The sequence below is a fragment of the Bufo gargarizans genome, chromosome 2, assembly GCF_014858855.1.
Source record: "Bufo gargarizans isolate SCDJY-AF-19 chromosome 2, ASM1485885v1, whole genome shotgun sequence".
Classification (NCBI taxonomy): Eukaryota; Metazoa; Chordata; class Amphibia; order Anura; family Bufonidae; genus Bufo; species Bufo gargarizans.
The window spans coordinates 353,744,186-353,757,270 of record NC_058081.1 but is presented as its reverse complement, the minus strand read 5'-3'; positions in this window follow the sequence as shown (position 1 = coordinate 353,757,270).

Genomic DNA, 13,085 nt, shown 5'->3' with positions numbered 1-13,085 from the left:
TGGTGCTATCGCTGCGTGCAGACATTAGTCCCATATGTCTGCTTGTTGCTGGTGCATTGGGCACCATTGTTAAAAGACTGAACATGTATGGTGGAGGTTCAGAAAGGATTAAAATGAAAAACAAATTCAATTACATGGATCTACAATGAATATTACTACAGGGCATTTATGTATTCAAATAATGCAGGTAGTTTCCCACAAAGTATTTACCTAATGTACAGCCAACTGTCTAAGGCAGTGGTCCTCAACCACCGGTCCGCGGCCCAGGACCGGGCTCTGGATGATTGTTTGCCGGGCCGCGGCAATACAGACAAGGAGAAATGCAGGAGCCGACAATCTCCATACCAGTATGACAATCCCTCAGGCCGCTGCTCCCAGCCAATCCCACTGCTTCTTTCATGTACACCTGATGTGAGAGCAGTTATAACAGGCCAGCTGATTGGTTAGTGGTATGACAAATGCTGATTGGCTATAAATGGATTGGGGCGGGGCTTAGTTTTCAGGTTAGTCTGGCTTGCTGTACATTACTTGGGTTGGTGACCACCTGTAGTGCATCACCCTGTGTGCTGTGTGTGCCCTAGCTGCTGTCATGGGGTTGTCACTGTTACTGCCTGAGGTAGGTGATGCTTTGTGTTTGCATCATACAATAAGTTAGTTCAAGAAGCAACCTATGGCCTTAAGTGCACTATAAAGCCCAGCAAGCCCTTGGCTATTTATGCCATGCAGACACTGAATATATATTGTATGGGGAGGGGAGGGGTTGTTGCCCCATGCAGTATAATGTCACCATTTGTCCCACCCCATGCAGTATAATGTCACCATTTGGCCCACCCTAAGCAGTGTAATGTCACCTTGTTCCCAGCCGCCTCATACAGTATAATTTCTTTGTGGCCCCATGCAATATAATGTCACCTTGTGGCCCCATACAGTATAATGTCACCCTGGCCCCAGCCACCTCATACATAGTGTTATATATTTTAATATGCACCTTTTGTTTTTATGTTTTTTTTGTTATGGTCTTACATGAAATCGGTCCTTGGTTAAAAAAAAGGTTGGGGACCACAGGTCTAAGGCGTAAGCAGACCCCTAAACTGTTTGGTGATACAAAAGAAAATGATACCAAAGAAAATGAAACTTGCCCAGATAAAGCACCAAGAATGCCCTGGCATTTGGTATGATGCTACTACTACTCAAAACAGTTTAAATATCCACTTTCTCCTTACTTGTAGATATTAGTTGTCTGTGGCAGCCAATCAATGACCTCAGGGGCCCGTGTGCAAGAACGGCATGTCCCTGCTGTGCCTCAGCAGTGATATGCTGCCCTTGTATATAATACTGCTGAGATTAGTGCATGACTGCAGCGAACTGATGACCAAGAATGGGTCTCCATCACTTCCAGTCCTGCAGGGACTTTTGACAACCATAGTGCTGGAACAGAGGATGTTTTAAAAGGTTAGTGGATTTTCAGTTTTTTTTTTTTATATTAACACATCTCTGCCTAGAACCTGAGTTTAAATTATAGCAGACAACCCCTTTAAACAGGGGTGTAGCTATAGGGGAAGCAGCTGCTTTGGGGCCCAGACCCACATGGGGCCCCCTCAGGAGGAAGAATACAAGATGTTATTGTCAGGGCCTCCTCAACAGTATTATACAATGATCTTATATACTGTACAGTGACACTATAGGAAATGGAGGGAGCAGCTGCTGGGCCTTGTCTAAGAGCTCAATCAAGCCACAACAGTGGGGTGTGTATGTCAGTTGGGGGTTGCGAAGAAGTTGCTGGGGGAGCCCTGTGAGTTGTTGTTACTCCACTGCCTTTAAATCATAATAAAGTTTATTATTTTTATGAGAAGGAAAGCTCTTTTGTATTATATTAAGACATATTGTATATGTTAGCAGCCCTAGTGATGGTAATGTTCCTATATTTGAGATTTTCTATCTTACCAGTCGAACAGAGCAAGGAAGGGGGGAGAGGAGCTTAAAGGGGTTGTCTGCTTTTTTATATTGATGACCTATCCACAGGATAGGTCATCAATATCAGATCAGCACGTGACCAACTGCCAGCACCCCCGCCGATCAGCTGTTTGAAGACAAAGTGCTGCCTTCTCTTCACTGTTTACCTGCTTGCTGTCTCAATTGCAGCAGTGAGCAGGAATAATTGCAACTCTGCTGTCCTATTTACTTCAATGGGACAGCTCCTTCCTATACAAGTGAGAGTGCAGCAGTTGCAGAGAGAGCTGAGCCTCTATGAGTAACGACATCTCCCCCATTGCTCCTAGGAACTCATTTGCATATATTAAAACATAATTTTTCTCAGCAATGCAGGCACATATGAACATGGGACCAACACAGATGCCTTCAACTGCCAAGTGCACATGTAACAGGTCAGCCTGTTTATAGGTACAAATCTGCTGACAGATGCCATTAAATTTTGCATGTACACTTGATTTATGAAAGATTGTTTGTATTTGGAGGTACACTTTCAGTGATTTCTCTAACATCAAGACTGCATGCTGGCACAAGTGTTTTATTATATGATTTCCATATTTACCGAATGATGCAAATGCAACAATAAAAATTATAATTATATGTATATAGTTTTTAGTTTAATTCATTTACCCTTTATTTCTTTAATGTTAAGAAATTATTTTGACACAGAGATCATATTAATTTTATTTTGGTTCTATAGTTTACATGTGAACATTTCTGTTTTATGCAATTTTAAATTACACTTGTATGAATTATATGTAAAAATGTATTGATTGGCTTACAGACCTGGAAATAAATGTTTATTATTCCTTTAAAATGAGTCTTTTTTGTACAGTATTTATATTTATTTATAGCTTTGCTACCTATAGCTAAAAGGCTCCATATTTCAGCATGTAAGGAGAGGAAAAATCAGCAGGGTTTTCTCTTGCTCCATGTGCAACGGGCTGCCCCCCAAGGGCCGATTGTGTCCCAGGTGTATAAGAATGCCGAGCGGTGTGGTGGTCTCTATGTGTGTCACAGTGCTCCTACCTGGATACAGCCGATCCCCAGGGTTAAAGATGAGTTGGTCAGCACACGCTGGAATGCACACCGCACGGGACAGGACAGACTCCACGTGTAGTTGAACGGAAAAATCCCAGCAGACGTGACTTGATGCTCATTCATAGAATTTTATTGTCATAAATCAATATGTCCCATCATCTAGGATGCGTTTCGGCTAGACTGCCTTTTTCAACAGGTAGATGTACATTGTGAGTAACAGGTATATATACACACATCAATGATTGAGGATAGGGAACCTCCCAGTGACATCAACGCCCATAAGGCGCGGTGCATTCATGGTAACTGAAAGGGATTTTCATAATCTTACTTTTGATACATCACAGATTAGACATATATTATACAAGCCTCCTCTCTTGTGAAATGCAGTACCTTGCATTAACATATCACACCCTCTGCCAGTCCGGGACAATAGCAGCCTTCCTGACCAAAGGGCCATTTAACACCTCACCTCACAGGAACCTGCGATTTCCTATTTAACTTGTTAGCATGGAGAGAAGAAACCTGTTCAATGTAAAATAACCCTTTCATGTATTGTATATAGCAGATGTCAGCATTGTTTAGCAAAGTTTCAACTGTATATTCACAAACACATGTTTCCCAATGCCTGCTGAGTTCTGAGGATTGGTGCAATTGAATCTGGAAGGACACAATGTTCCCACCCCCAAGAAACACTATAACTATGTGCTGGAAAATAAAGATTTCAGATATTGACAACCTATGTTGAGTCAGGGCTGTCTTATCTCTCTGATCAGAAGCAAAGGGGATATTCGTTGCACAGGGAAATAGTCACGGGTGTGAGGTCTGATGCCTCCATATAACCATCATAAACCTGCCGAGAAAAACCGCTAACAGTTTGGTGTCAGAAAGTGGGATCCGCCAAAGCAGTATCGGGTAAGTGATTCTATATTTAAGATATATATTATTACTGCCCTATACTGTAAGAGTGGATTATTTGAACCCGGTAAACGCTTCTGATAAGCGTCTCCCAGGAATCTGATATTCCTAAAGTAATAGAGGGATCTGAAATCCCGCAGGAATCTGATATTCCTGAAGAAAAACAGTATTGTGTGCAACGAATATCCTTTGCTAAACCTGTATATAGCTGTATAGTTGCTTAAGCATTTTAAGTCGTTATATATATGTATAAGGTTGAATTTACTGTATAGACTGTGTATAGATTATGTATAGATTGTATGTGAGTTCATGCTGAAATTGAAGGTATAAAATTGGCCATCAATAGTTTAAAAATCTGCCATAGATTCAGGAGTAATATGAGCCTGAATTAGAAGTAATACCATCCAGAATAGTTTAAAATCTGCCATAAATTCAGGAGTAGTTATGAACCTGAATTAGAAGAAACAGGATAAAAAAAAAAAAAAAAAACACATAAACTGATAAGCATAAGGTTTATCAGTAAATATTTTCGCACTGAACACAAACATAATGATCCTTAGATAAACCTTCAAATTCAGCTGATCTCACTGTATATTTTAACTAAGTAAAAATGGGCAATTCTTATGGTAAGAAGGATCCCATAAAGAAACAATTTAAAAATTTGGAACTGAAAATCATGTACCCTGAGTCTGCTGCAAATCTCTATGGTGAAACTGTCTCCTAAAAATGAATTGGGGGAAAGTCTAAAAAATGTTTGCCCAGAGGTGTTTAGGTCCATTTTATACTGATCCTTGGGTTGATAAGGAGACCCTCATTGGAGTGAAATGTATATAAATACTTGTGGCCAAGCATGGCTATGTGCAAAAGTTTTGGACTGACTTGTGCAGTTCAAATACAAGACAGCAAAAGTGAAAACCCCTTTGTGATTCCAACTCCTGTCCCACCCCCAAAATTAACAACAGAATCAGATGATGAGATATGCGAACACTTGACTCTACCACAGTTTCTGGTTTCCCAGAACCTGGGGAACAGGTTTTGTCTGAGCATGTACAGTCTGCACAGCCCAGTAGAACAATATATGCAAGGGCATCAAAGATTCAAGGGATGAGCAAAGACGCTAAATGGTCTATGCTAAAAAGGAGGAGTAGTATGGGCAGACCTTTCCCAGCCCCATGGACAATGAGTCCATTAATTCTGATGCCTAGATACTTGCAGCAGATACAAGAGGAATATATGACCAAACTGATTGAAAAAATTAAAACATTGATTATGATGATATTTCGCTTTTGTTTCCCTTGCCAACAGGTGCACCAACCCAACCCTCATCTTAGAGGAAAAGATGGCACTGGATTATCTTTTAGCTTCTAAGGGGGGGTTTCTGTGAGTTTATAGGAGAGGACTGCAGATACCAGAGATAAAGTCCAGGCCCATATGGATAAAGTCATTGTAATTCAGGGCCTAGATAGTGCTATTATTAATGAGAGACAGAATCCTTTCACAGCTTTGGGTGGTTTTAGAGATTTCCTGTTTTCCATAGGTAACTGGTTGAAGGAAATAGGAGTATATATCCTCATGTTGTTGTTTTTCTCTTTATCATATATATCCTGGTGAGATGCTCCTGCTGTTTGATCGATCGGATCGCCCAGTCACGTGCAGATAATCACATCCTCATCGCAGCTCCCAGATACACCACGGATCAACCTATGTGTTTGATGGAAAGGATGTCCAACTAAACGTTCATCTCCACGCCACACCTTACCACATCAGGGCTCAGAGTCAACTCCCTGAAGAATCGAACCGAAGGAGGAAGCATCATCATGGAGGCAATAACACCCAAGGAGCACCACAATCGACGAGGGCAAGCTGAGGAAACCGAAGATTCAGCAAGAGACTATAAGAACACAGGGGACATATTGCAGAGAGGAGGGAACTGTCGTGGAAAGTTTTATTAAGCATAGGATGACTATAGTAGACTTTCTTTTTGGCTTAGGAATGGTATGTAGGTCTATATATCAGCACTCTGGTTCCTTCTACCCATGTGAAAGCCGCCACCGTTGGTTTGAGAGGGATCTAATGGCTGCTGGCTCTGAGAGCAATGTTCTTAGTGAAAGCTACCAGCGGGTCCTCATCAGCAACGGTGGGGTATGGCACGCTGATGCCGGTCTCACTGAACCATGGGCGCCCCAACATGAAACATTGGTTGGTGAGACTGGTGTCCATGTGAATGCTATATCACCTTTCTTGGTCGACTCTGTTTTAAAAGACCTTCCTCAGGGACTGATCCCCCCTTTTGGAACCATGTCTAACAGAGATTCACTGTGGGTTAGTAGCATCTTTGTACCAGATTAAATAGATGCTGTCCGATTAGGGACACATTTGTTTAAAAAAAGGCTGATTCATTTGCGCGTGTTCTGGGTGTGGTGGTGGATGGTGAGTGTTTGAGCGCCACCCACCGGCACTCTCAGGAAATGTGCAAATGTGTACCTTCCAGGTCTAAAAAGAATTTCTATTGGTCAAGGCATAAGGTGTAATGTACCTGCCTATCTGTAATATTACTGGGCAGCCATGTGCCATGGAGGGCAGGGTTAGCCCAGTAAAATGTCTAACCCGAATATCCTATCTATGTGTAGAGCTTGCATGCCTTATGTTTTTTCTTACTTTTCTTTCTTCTCTCTTTTCACTATGCAGGAGATTTTTTCCTACTGTGCGCCAAATTACACAGAAGGTTTTTTTCATCTCCTTCATAGTCTTTAGTGTCTTCATGGGTCACACACACACACACACACACATATTTAGATATATATATACATATACACACACACAGCCTTAGATGGAGGAAAACATACAGTGATCCCGTTTTTATATATATATATAAAAGTTGGGATCAATGGTTGGATTGAAAGGGATTTTCATAATCTTACTTTTGATACATCACAGATTAGACATATATTATACAAGCCTCCTCTCTTGTGAAATGCAGTACCTTGCATTAACATATCACACCCTCTGCCAGTCCGGGACAATAGCAGCCTTCCTGACCAAAGGGCCATTTAACACCTCACCTCACAGGAACCTGCGATTTCCTATTTAACTTGTTAGCATGGAGAGAAGAAACCTGTTCAATGTAAAATAACCCTTTCATGTATTGTATATAGCAGATGTCAGCATTGTTTAGCAAAGTTTCAACTGTATATTCACAAACACATGTTTCCCAATGCCTGCTGAGTTCTGAGGATTGGTGCAATTGAATCTGGAAGGACACAATGTTCCCACCCCCAAGAAACACTATAACTATGTGCTGGAAAATAAAGATTTCAGATATTGACAACCTATGTTGAGTCAGGGCTGTCTTATCTCTCTGATCAGAAGCAAAGGGGATATTCGTTGCACAGGGAAATAGTCACGGGTGTGGAGGTCTGATGCCTCCATATAACCATCATAAACCTGCCGAGAAAAACCGCTAACAGTAACATAGTGAAAAGTTAATCAATCAAGCGAACGGCACAGGTGTTAGAACATATAGATATAGATAGTAAACAGTAAATACCAGCATAGCAGAGAAAATTCTTCATTCTATGGTGGATGTCTAAAAAACAATAATGCATAAATTAATATTAGATGGTATACAGAAAATGCATTGGTAAACAGAACCAGAACTCAAATGTGCATAATTTCTGAATCTCTGTTGAGACCCCTTGGATGGAGGGTGTCCAGGGTATGGATCCAGTAGGCCTCCCGACGCAATAAAAGTTTCTTAATGTCACCTCCCCGCCTGGGTCGAGTGACCCGCTCTATGACCTGAAACTTCAGTTGAGCAATTGTATGGTTATATTTCTCAAAATGGGAAGGGATGGGTAAAAGTAGATTTTTAGTCCTAATAGTTGACATATGCTTGCCAATGCGATCTTTAATGCTCTGCATTGTTTCCCCAATATATAGCAACCCACATGGACATTTGATCAGGTATATAACATTGGCTGATTCACACGTGAAGAAGCCGTCCACTGGGTATGTACGTCCAGTGTGTGGGTGATATATATTGGGCCCTTTGATTATATTAGAGCATTGGAAGGGAAGCAATGCAAACACGGAAACGTACCCTTCCGCTGTGTGGCCAGTACACTTTGTTTGAGGGCACCGTGAGTACTCCCAATATCCGCACGTACTAATGTATCCCTATAACTTTGATTCTTTTTATTGCAAATAAGGGGCGGATTTTTGAACTCGTCAATCTGGGGGTACGCTTTTACTAACAAATGCCAGTGTTTCCTTACAACATCATCCAGTTTCTTGTTAAACGGATGTTTTTTTTGGTCAATGTCACTCTTGAGATTTTAATGCACCTAACCCTCTGATACTGGGACTTCGGAATTGCTCTCTTCAAAGAGGGTGGATGAGCACTGGTGAAGTGGAGGATGCTGTTCCTGTCTGTCTCTTTTCTATATAAGTCAGTGGAGAGATTACCATTAGGATCCTTGGTTACCCTAGTATAATCATCACATGTGACTGTGAACTGTAGGCCAATGCACGCATGGTTCAGATGTGAGATGAAGGACACGAGGGCCTCATGTGACCCCGCCTATATGCAAAAAATGTCATCGATGAATCTTTTCCACAATAGGATATGGTTATGATACCATTCGCTGCTATATACAAACTCGTCCTCAAATTTTGACATATATGCATTTGCATAGGGTGGGGCCACATTCAACCCCATCGCGGTCCCCCGTTTCTGCAAATAGTAAGAGTCTTCAAACATGAAATAATTTTCATATAGAACCAGATGAAGAAGCTGTATAGAAAATTCACGTTCAATGATGGAATAGTTACTTCTCTCCAAGAATGTCTTGACAGCCTGTATACCTCCACTGTGTTCAATGGAGGTATACAGGCGGACCACATCAATGGTCACCAACAGGCTGTCCGACGGCACCGGACCCAATTGAGAGATAGTGCTGAGAAAATGTTGTGTGTCGGCCAAAAAGGATGGAATATCCCTTATCAAGGGTGTGAGTATTTTTTCAAGCACTATTGCCAATGGGGATAAGACAGATCCCACTGAGGCCACTATTGGGCGGCCTGGGGGGTCTATTAAGGTTTTATGGACCTTGGGGAGCACATAAAACACAGGTGTTATTGGTGTTTGATTTATCAGAAAGGTATACATGTTGTTATCAAAAATACCCAATGTAGCAAAGTGATCCACAACTCTCAGTATTTTTTCTTTAATGTGAAAAACCGGATCTGCGGTCAGGCGTTCATATGTATCCCCAGGGTTAGGCACCGAAACAATAAAGGGGAATAGTAATGGTGGAGATGGAGAATAAATTGAGTCCAGACCTTGATAAAGTTCAACAGCTTTATTTGAATAAACTTATATCCAGACAATATTCAGGCTTTTTCTTTGTTCCAGCAGGCTTTGACATAAACTGTCAGGCAAACTTGATAACTCTGCTTTATCTCTCAGCTGTGCTAAACTCGGGTTGGGTCTGGTTACTAGACTTTCAGTCGGTTCTGGTATCCCTGGATTTGGGGGCCTTTGGCTGTTGACTCCCTCCAGAAATTCAGTAAGCATGCTCGGCTGAACAGCATTTTCACTCGAGCATCGCGATACTCAGCACATCACAGTGTTTGGCTGAACACCACGTGTGCTCAAGCGCGATGCTACGCAGCCAGTAAACGTGCGGGGAAGTACTAGCCCTCACTGTAATGCCGTAGCCATGTTGGTTACTGGCATTACAGTAATTGGCTGGCCGGAACGCGTCATCGGGTGCTATATAGCACCCAATGACACGTGGTTTGGCTCAGTCTTAGTCACGGAGATCTGCAGCAGAAGGGACAGATAGTGTGGGACAGGAATTGTATTTTTTTTTTGGCAGGGTTTAGTGTTGAAAGGTGTTAGAGAACCAAAAGTCCTTTTAAGGACTATTGTTTTATCTGGCTGCAACATATATTATTAGTGCAAATTGCTAAATTAGCGCTAAATTGCGTGCAATTGTTCTGCCGCTGCTGACAGTGACACAACCTCTGCTACATCTGTTGTATTACATTAGCGCATCCTAAATATCTGTGACATTCAGCACAATTTTTTCACCGCTGGTGACAACGACATTACCTGCGCAACATCTCCTGTATAATGTTTGCACATCCTAAAGATCTGTGACATTCAGTCAAATTTTTTCAAGGCTGGTGACAGCGACATTACCTGCGCTACATCTCCTGTATAACGTTTGTGCATCCTAAATATCTGTGATATTCAGTCTAATTTATTTGCGCATACACTTACAAAACCTGCGCTACTGTACATGTGACATACTTGCAAGCATATATACCATTTAATATGCTGAAGGCAAGCAGTAAGGGACGGGTAAGTGGCCGTGCTGCTGATGGTGCATGCAGAGGCTGTGGCCCTGGGCGCGGTAAAACTGTGCCTGCTGCCAGAGCGCAAGAAACACACTCATCCACGTTACCCAGCTTCATGTCCCAGTTTGCAGGGCGGCGCAGGACACCACTCTCGAAGTCACACCAGTGCGAACAGGTGGTCGGTAGAATTGCAGCATAGGCGGTTAAGCACCACCCTGTCTTCCACAAAGTCCAATCTCAGTAGCCAAGAGTCTGGTCAACAGAATCCTCACCCTGATCCTCCTTCTTCCCACCATAGAGAGTCTTGGTAAACAAGTGATCCCACACTCGGATATACCGAGGAGCTCTTTTCAGCGCCATTCCTTGATTTGGGCCTCTTGCCAAACCCGCTTGAAGAGGGAAATGAGGAGATATTGTGCACTGATTCCTAAACTCTTGAGCATCCACAGTCAGAAGAAGATGACGGTAGGGAATGGCAATTAGTGTTTCACGGGGTGAATGATGATGATGAGACACTCAATAAGTGAGGTTCTTGTTAGGTCAACAAGTCAGGAGGATGACCAGAGTAAGGAAGTGGGAGAGGAGGTGGTGGACAATGAAATCACTCACCCAACCTGGGAAGGGGGCAAGCCGAGCGACGACAGCAGTACAGAGGGGGAGGGATCCACAGCACTGCAACAGGCTGGAAGAAGCAGTGGGGTGGCAAAAGGGAGAAGGCGGGCCACACCAAACAGGCCTGTAACTGTTCCCCTGAGAACCCCCTTGCAGCAATCTCCCTTGCAATCTCCCTTGCCAAGGGGTAGGTGTTCCGCAGTCAGTGTTCCGCTTTTTTGAGGAAAGTGCGGACGTTAAAAGAGTTGCCATTTGCAACCTGTGCCGTACCAAAATGAGCAGGGGCGTGAACACTAGCAACCTCACCACCACCAGCATGATCCGCCACATGTCATAAAAGCACCCTAATAGGTGGGCCGAATGCCTGGGTCCATAATCAGTGTCTGCGGGTCACACCACTGCCTCCTCTTCCCCTGTGTTATGTGCTGGCCAATCCCCTGTCCAAGACGTAGGCCTGGATGCCTTCCACCTTGCACCTGGACCTTCGCAAGCACCATCAGCTAGCACATCCACTTTTGTGTCCCAACACAGCGTACAGATATCCATACCCTAGGCCTTTGAACAAAAGCGCAAATACCCAGCCACCCACCCACAGGCCATAGCACTAAATGTGCACCTTTCCAAATTGCTTGCCCTGGAAATGTTGCCATTTAGGCTTGTGGACACTGAGGCTTTCCGCAGTCTGATGGCTGAGGCCATCCCTCGTTACTCAGTCCCCAGGCGCCACTATTTTTCCCGGTGTGCCGTCCCTGCCTTACACCAGCATGTGTCCTGTAACATCACCTGTGCCCTGACCAACGCAGTTATTGGGAAGGTCCACTTAACGACTGACACATGGACAAGTTCTTGTGGCCAGGGACGCTACATTTCCCTGACGGCACACTGGGTGAACGTTGTGGAAGCCGGAAGCGAGTCATACCCTGGGATGGCACAGGTGCTACCGACGCCAAGGATTGCGGCCCTACTTCCATCAGGATTTCTGCCACCATCTACATTAGTGGCTGCAACCCCCCCTTCTCCTCCTCCACTTCCACCTCTGAATCCTCATTTTGCAGCACCAGTCAGCTATCAGTCAGTAGCTGGAAGCAGTGTAGCACTGCAGTGGGGAAGTGGCAACAGGCCGAGCTGAAACTAATTTGCTTAGGTGATAAATAGCATACCGCCACAAAGCCATTGCAGGGTATAAGGGACCATACTGAGCTGTGGCTCTCGCCACTCAACCTACAACTAGGCATGGTTGTGTCTGATAATGGGCGTAACTTGGTGGTGGCTTTGGAGCTCAGTAAGCTCACACACATACCATGCCTAGCCCACGTGTTCAACTTAGTGGTTCAGCGGTTTCTCAAAACCTACCCCAATTTGCCTGAGCTACTGGTGAAGGTGCGCCACGTGTTTGCCAATTTCCGAAAGTCATCTACAGCTGCCGCTGGTCTGGCAACGCTGCAGCAGTGCTTGCAATTGCCAGCTCACCGACTGTTGTGTGAGGTGAGCACACGCTCTAACTTCATGTTCCACATGTTGGCCAATCTTTGTGAGCAGCAGAGCGCAGTAGTGGAATACCAGCTGCAACATGGTCAGATTTAGCTCTTTCCAAGCTACGAGTGGGCATGGATGTCTGACCTCTGTGAGGTTTTACGCAACTTTGAGGATTCAACAAAGATGTGAGCGGCGATTCTGCTGTTATCAGCGTAAAACCATCCTACTTCTGTATCTACTGAAACGCTCGCTACTCACAATTAAAGTGGACGCTTTGTATGTGGAAGAGGTGGAAATGGGGGAAGACAGTACACAGGGTGATAGACAGACTACTCTCCATTTGTCTTCTCAGCGCAAATTGGATGATGATGATGATGAGGAGGAGGAGGAGACGGTTGCCTCTGCTACAGAGGGTAGTACCCATAGCAGGTTTATTCCATCTGTTCAGCGTGGATGGGCCAAAGAGGAGGAAGAGGATGAGGATGAGGAGATGGAGATTCATCCTCCTGATAAGGACAGCGAAGTCTTGTCTGTTGAGACTCTGGCACATATGGCTGACTTTATCTTATGCTGCCTTTCCCGTGACCCTCGCATTATACGTATTTTGGTCAAAACCGATTACTGGTTGTTTACCCTTCTCAACCTCCACTACAAAGAGAACTTCTCATCTCGCATTCCTGTGGTGGAGA